Source organism: Schistocerca nitens, chromosome 4 (genome assembly GCF_023898315.1).
Source record: "Schistocerca nitens isolate TAMUIC-IGC-003100 chromosome 4, iqSchNite1.1, whole genome shotgun sequence".
Taxonomy (NCBI): Eukaryota; Metazoa; Arthropoda; class Insecta; order Orthoptera; family Acrididae; genus Schistocerca; species Schistocerca nitens.
The window spans coordinates 211,352,602-211,360,128 of NC_064617.1; positions in this window are offsets into that span (position 1 = coordinate 211,352,602).

Genomic DNA, 7,527 nt, shown 5'->3' on the forward strand with positions numbered 1-7,527 from the left:
CCTTGCGGCGAAACATTAGTTAATTAACTGTAGCGGGACAATGTCCGAAACATGACTGCAAGTACTGAATCGGTACAGTAGTTTCCGCTCTATAAGCAGCAGGTTTCGCTGCTCGCTCGCACCGGGAAATAGAAACAGAGGCGGCTCCGCAGCCAATTTTATTACACGACGCCGCCGTCTGCGGGTGCAACAGAACCAATGTGGAAGGGTGGAAAGAAATGTGATAGGCTTCATAACACGTATTTCTTGTACGTGAATGTGAATCTGCACATGAACTTTCCTAATCCTCCTCACACCTTTCTGTAAAGCGTGGCCAAATCTTTGTTGGGAAGTAGTTCTGTAGTATAGTAGTGCCAACCTTACTCCCGGCTAGGGGATCACAGAGACGGCACAGGCAGGTAAAAGTCCAGTGTCACAAGATTTGGGGTGGAGAGATTGGTCACGGCCAAGTGGTTCGACCACCCCCTCCACTGGGGCCCAGGAAGACCTCCGGGTGCCCGCCATATTCAGGGGGTGTTACAGAAGACAGTGAGCAGACGTGCCCTCAGTGCGTCTGTCTCAATGTTCACGCGTGGAAGAGAGGTATTTGAATATTTGTACTAATTCTTTTATTTCCAGCTTAGGATTGTGTAAGGATATGAATGTGCTTGTTTAATTCCGGAAATTTGACCCCCTGTGTTAAAGTATCTGGTCCCCAGTTTGCCCGTTATCCTCCTCACATAGTGAATGCCCTACGTAAAATTTTGGGAGACTTCGGTGGTATACATTTGGCCAAGCAATTCCGTCTTACCCGTAGAAATGTGCGTGCAGATTAGTACATAATATACCCGAGCTATAAGTTGCAAAATTGCTGCAATCGCTGTAAAGTCGAGTGATAATGTTTAAAATAAATAGGAAATCAACTGTCATCAATCTTTAACATACCCTAAAAATCACAAAGGGGTCAAGTTAAAGGAATTTATTTAAAATAAAAGCTATAGAATGCAGGGACCCACACATCAGCGTGTGAGCCCTCGAGCCCCTTGCCTAGTATCCTACAGAAAGGGCACGCTCTCTAGGTAGCGCTCTCAAGCTCCCCTCCCCAGTTATTCGTTGCGCAATTTTGATTCAGGGCTTGACGACATCAACTTTCATCTGACGTCCCTAGGCAAGGAGGTTAGACGGTAAACTTTCAGTTCGTTCATAAACAGAGATAAGAACATCTATGATATACATGTCATCTAAAGTCGACGTCCAACTTTAAAATGTTAGAAATAAGGAAATGAAGTAATACAAAATGCTATGCTTGTACCGTTCGTTGTTGTTCTACATTGTTTAGCTTTGGTATTTACAGAGTCACAGAGAAAGCATCCTAGGTTTTGGAGGGAAAAGCCGTAATTATAAAGATCTTCACTACAAAAGAAACGAGAAGCACAACTTAAGGAAAAATAATGTAATGTGTGTTCCAGCTCACAAGCGACATTGAAGCAGGTAGTTCCTGTGAGTTAATATGGACAGAGGTTATATTCGACAACCGGAATAAATTAATAACTGGCTCCTTTTACCAACCCCCGGTCTCAGATGAACAGTTGCTGAACATTTCAAAGAAAACTCGAGTCTCATCGCAAATAGCTACCCAACTCATACAATTATACTTGGCAGTGATTTCAATCTACCCTCCGTATGTTGACAAAAATACATTTTCAGACCCTGCTGTAGATATAAAACAACTTCCATAATTGTTCTAAATGCTTTTTATAAAATTATTTTGCACAATTAGTTCACGAGTCCATTCAAATTTTAAATGGTTACGAACCATTACGGAATAAGGGGAGTAGCTCACAATTGCTTCACCTCTTACTTTAGCAACAGGCAGCAAAAGGTCATTATACACAATGTTGATAACGGCTGTGATATGGGATCTGAGTGGGGTACTGTCAAGTGGGGGGTGCCCCAGGGATCAGTGTTGGGGCCGCTCCTGTTCCTTATTTATATAAATGATATGCCCTCTAGTATTATGGGTAACTCTAAAATATTTCTGTTTGCTGATGACACTAGCTTGGTAGTAAAGGATGTTGTGTGCAACATTGACTCGGTTTCAAGTAGTGCAGTACATGACCTCAGTTCATGGCTTGTAGAAAATAAACTAACGTTAAATCACAGTAAGACTCAGTTTTTACAGTTTATAACACACAATTCAACAAAACCTGACGTTTTAATCTCACAGAACGGGCATATGATTAGTGAAACTGAACAGTTCAAATTCCTAGGTGTTCAAATAGATAGTAAGCTGTCGTGGAAAGCCCACGTTCAGGATCTTGTTCGAAGACTTAATACTGCCATTTTCACTATTCGAACAGTATCGAAAGTGAGTGATACTTCGACACGTAAATTAGTCTACTTTGCTTATTTCCATTCACTTATGTCGTATGGTATTATGTTTTGGGGTAACTCTTCCCATTCTAGAAGGATATTTTTGGCTCAGAAACGGGCGGTTCGGGCAATAAGTGGTGTGAGTTCTCGAACTTCTTGTCGACCTCTGTTCACGAGTCTGGGTATTTTGACATTGGCCTCTCAATATGTATATTCCTTATTGTCGTTTCTTGTTACCAATATTAGTTTATTTCCAACAATAAGCTGCTTTCACTCGGTTAATACTCGTCAGAAATCAAACCTACATTAGGATCGGACTTCCTTAACTCTTGTGCAAAAAGGTGTGCAGTATACTGCTGCATCCATTTTCAATAAGCTGCCACTCGAATTCAAAAATCTTAGCAGTAATCCACGCGCTTTCAAATCGAAACTGAAGAGTTTCCTCATGGGTCACTCCTTCTATTCTGTCGAGGAGTTCCTTGAAAAATTAAGCTGATTCTCATTGTAATGCTGATAGCGTTTGCTTAAACCTATGGACTGATTTTCTTTCAGGTCCATGAACATTTATTTTTATCTGTTATTACTTTTATGTTATAAGTTCATGTACTGACACGTTCCATGACCTTGGAGATTTGCTCCGCAATTTGGTCCTACGAAACTTGATACGTAAATAAAAAATAAATAAAACACACTTGACCTCTTAGCCACAAATAATCCTGAGCATCATGACGGGTAAAGGAATTAGTGAACACACAGTCGTAGCGAGGCTCAATTCCGTAACAAAGAAATTCACCAACGCGTTATACATATATTTATAAAAGCAACTAAAAATTCTGTTGACGTCTTTCTAAGAGACAGTCTCCAATCCTTCCAAACTATGTGAGTGAAGACTATATGTGGCTTTAATTCACAGAAACAGTATCAACAGCACTCGAGAGATTAATACCAAATAAATTAATATCAGACGGAACTGATCCCCCATGGTACACAAAACACGACAGTAAGCTGCTGCAGGAGCACCGAAAAAGGGACGTATAATTTAGACGACCGCAAAATCTCCAAGATAGGCGAAGTTTTACTGTGGATCGACATTTGGTGCGGATTTCAATGCGAGATGCATTTAATAGTTTCCACAACGAGACTCTCTCTAGAAATGTGACGAAAAATCCATAGAGATTCTGGTCCTATTTTAAGAAAACCAACGGAAATGCTCAGTAAGTACCTTTACTGCGGGTCGGGAGGCGGGTGAGGAGGAGGAGGAGGAGGAGGAGGAGGGGGAGACAAGGGACCCAACCCTTCGGAGCAGGTAAAATCGTGGCAAATGTCCACCGTGGCAAATGTCCGCACACCTCTGTAGGAATCAACATGGATTCCGGAAACAGCGATCGTGTGAGACCCAACTCGCTCTATTTGTTCATGAGACCCAGAAAATATTAGATACAGGCTCCCAGGTAGATGCCATTTGCCTTGACTTCCGGATGGCGTTCGATACAGTTCCGCACTGTCGCCTGATAAACAAAGTAAGAGCCTACGGAATATCAGACCAGCTGTGTGGCTGCTTTGAAGAGTTTTTAGCAAACAGAACACAGCATGTTGTTCTCAATGGAGAGACGTCTACAGGCGTTAAAGTAACCTCTGGCGAACACAAGGGAGTGTTATGGGACCATTACTTTTCACAATATATATATAAATGACCTAGTAGATAGTGTCGGAAGTTCCATGCGGCTTTTCGCGGATGATGCTGTAGTATACAGAGAAGTTGCAGCATTAGAAAACTGCAGCGAAATGCAGGAAAATCTGCAGCGGATAGGCACTTGGTGCAGGGAGTGGCAACTGACCCTTAACATAGACAAATGTAATGTATTGTGAATACAGAGAAAGAAGGATCCTTTACTGTATGATTATATGATAGCGGAACAAACACTGGTAGCAGTTAGTTCTGTAAAATATATCTGGGAGTATGTGTACAGAACGATTTGAAGTGGAATGATCATATAAAATTAATTGTTGGTAAGGCGGGTGCCAGGTTGAGATTCATTGGGAGAGTCCTTAGAAAATGTCGTCCATCAACAAAGGAGGTGGCTTACAAAACACTGGTTCGATCTATACTTGAGTATTGCTCATCAGCGTGGGATCCGTACCAGGTCGGGTTGACAGAGGAGATAGAGTAGACCCAAAGAAGAGCGGTGCGTTTCATCACAGGGTTATTTGGTAAGCGAGATAGCGTTACAGAGATGTTTAGCAACATTCAAGTGGCAGACTCTGCAAGAGAGGCGCTCTGCATCGCGGTGTAGCTTGCTCGCCAGGTTTCGAGAGGGTGCGTTTCTGGATGAGGTATCGAATATATTGCTTCCCCCTACTTATACCTCCCAAGGCGATCACGAATGTAAAATTAGAGAGATTCGAGCGGGCACGGAGGCTTTCCAGCAGTCGTTCTGCCCGCGAACCATACGCCATTGGAACAGGAAAGGAAGGTAATGACAGTGGCACGTAAAGTGCCCTCTGCCACACACCGTTGGGTGGCTTGCGGAGTATAAATGTAGATGTACATGTAGATGCTGCCCGTTGTTATCGAACCATCCTTATTACGAGGAAAGCCTGCAAAGCAGTGTACCAGGTACCCCATGTCAAAAAAAAATTGTTCAAATGGCTCTGAGCACTATGGGACTTAACATCTATGGCTATCAGTCCCCTAGAACTTAGAACTACTTAAACCCAATTAACCTAAGGACAGCACACAACACCCAGTCATCACGAGGCAGAGAAAATCCCTGACCCCGCCGGAACCCCATGTCCTCTAGGAGTCTTGACCATACTCCGATCTACGTGACACTGTAATACAACTACCTTACCAGACTCGTCACATACTGTGACATCCACGAGTATCATGTGCGTTCACGAGAGACCACCAATAAAGACAGTGACCATCAACGATCAAGAACACAGGTCTGTTGTTGTTGTTGTTGTTGTTGTTGTTCTGGTCTTCAGTCCACAGACTGGTTTGATGCAGCTCTCCATGCTACTCAATCCTGTGCAAGCTTCTTCAAGTAACTACTGCAACCTATATCCTCCTTAATCTGCTTAGTGTATTCATCTCTTGGTTTCCCTTTACGATTTTTACCCTCCACGCTTCCCTCCAGTACTAAACTAGTGACTCCTTGATGCATCAGGACGTGTCCCACCAACTGATACCTTCTTCTAGTCAAGATCTGTCACAAGTTCCTCTTCTCCCTAATTCTATTCAGTACCTCCTCATTAGTTACTTGATCTACCCATCTAATCTTCAGCATTCTTCTGTAGCACCACATTTCGAAACCTTCTATTCTCTTCTTGTCTAAACTATTTATCGTCCATGTTTCATTTCCATACACATACACATACTTTCAGAAAGACTTCCTGACACTTTAATCTTTACTCGATGTCAACAAACTTCTCTTCTTCAGAAGCGCTTTCCTTCGCCTTTGCCAGTCTACATTCAGATACTCTCTACTTAGACCATTATGTTATTTTGCTCTCCAAATAGCACAACTCATCTACTACTTTAAGTGTCTCATTTCCTCATCTAATTCTGGTGGCGGAAATCTGCAATGAGGATAAGAGCTTCGAGCTCGTGCCTGCGAGCACCCCTGGTCCAACCATCATCATTCAGCCACTGTTACGACTGTGGGTACAATTCGGCCTATCTCAAGGACCAGCATCGGACATCGCTCTGTACTTGCTCTTACACAAGTTAGGTAAAAGAACTTTCAAATAACTTCCGGGAATTCAGCCAGGTAACACTTTCAGCGACCGCCGATATTTCGGCGGGAGAACACCCCGCCATTTTCAAGGCAAACTGCAACGGACAGGCGGCGTGCATGCAAATTTAATACCTCGGTTCTGCGACAGAAGCAGGAAAGATAACACACACACTGAACACTAGTGCCACCAAAGATGACCAAAGTCAGAGCTATCGATAGTGAGACTATGAATTCACAGGTGAGGCAGCATTGACTCTGTTCCTCTGTTTTTTGACAAGGGAGAGAGCCGGATTCCAAACAGAGTTTAAACAGAAACCTCCATCCCTGTTAACGAGGTTGCTCGCTAGTTTAATCTCAACTGCCTCCTTAATGACACTGTCCCAATAGCTGGATGTGCATGCCAATATCTCGGTGTTATTATATAACATGGGGTGACCAGTATCCAAGCAATGTTCGGCAATAGCAGATCTATTTGGCTGCTGTAATCGTGTGTGCCGTTTATGCTCAGTACATCTGTCCTCCACGGTCCTGATAGTTTGACCAATATATGCCATACCGCAGCTACAGGGAATACGATACACACCTGCCTTACGCAATCCAAGATCATCCTTAACGGAACTCAAAAGTGCTCTAATTTTAGATGGAGGTCGGAAAACACATTTCACATCGTATTTCCGTAAAATACGACCGATCTTATTGGACGTGTTTCCTACGTAAGGCAAAAAGGCAGTAGACTTAGGTGTTGACTCAGAATTATCATCAATCACCCGATGTACAGTTGGTCGATAGCGCAACGCACGTTCAATCTGTCTATCACTATAACCATTTTGACGGAATGTAACTTCAAGATGGGACAGCTCAGCTGGCAAAGTCTCAGCGTCAGAAACGACATGTGCCCTGTGCACCAAGGTACGAAGTACCCCTTCACGCTGAGCCGAATGGTGACAACTATTAGCTTGTAAGTACAAATCGGTGTGAGTACGTTTCCTGTAGACTGCATGTCCCAATGATCCATCATCCTTCCTCCTAACCAACACGTCGAGAAAGGGAAGGCAACCATCCTCTTCCACCTCCATCGTAAAACGAATGTTCGGGTGGATCGAGTTCAGATGTTCTAGAAAGACATTCAAATTTTCCCTACCGTGAGGCCAAACAACGAAGGTATCGTCAACGTATCTAAAGAAACAGGCGGGTTTTAAAGGCGCCGACTCCAATGCACGTTCGGCTCAGCGTGAAGGGGTACTTCGTACCTTGGTGCACAGGGCACATGTCGTTTCTGACGCTGAGACTTTGCCAGCTGAGCTGTCCCATCTTGAAGTTACATTCCGTCAAAATGGTTATAGTGATAGACAGATTGAACGTGCGTTGCGCTATCGACCAACTGTACATCGGGTGATTGATGATAATTCTGAGTCAACACCTAAGTCTACTGCCT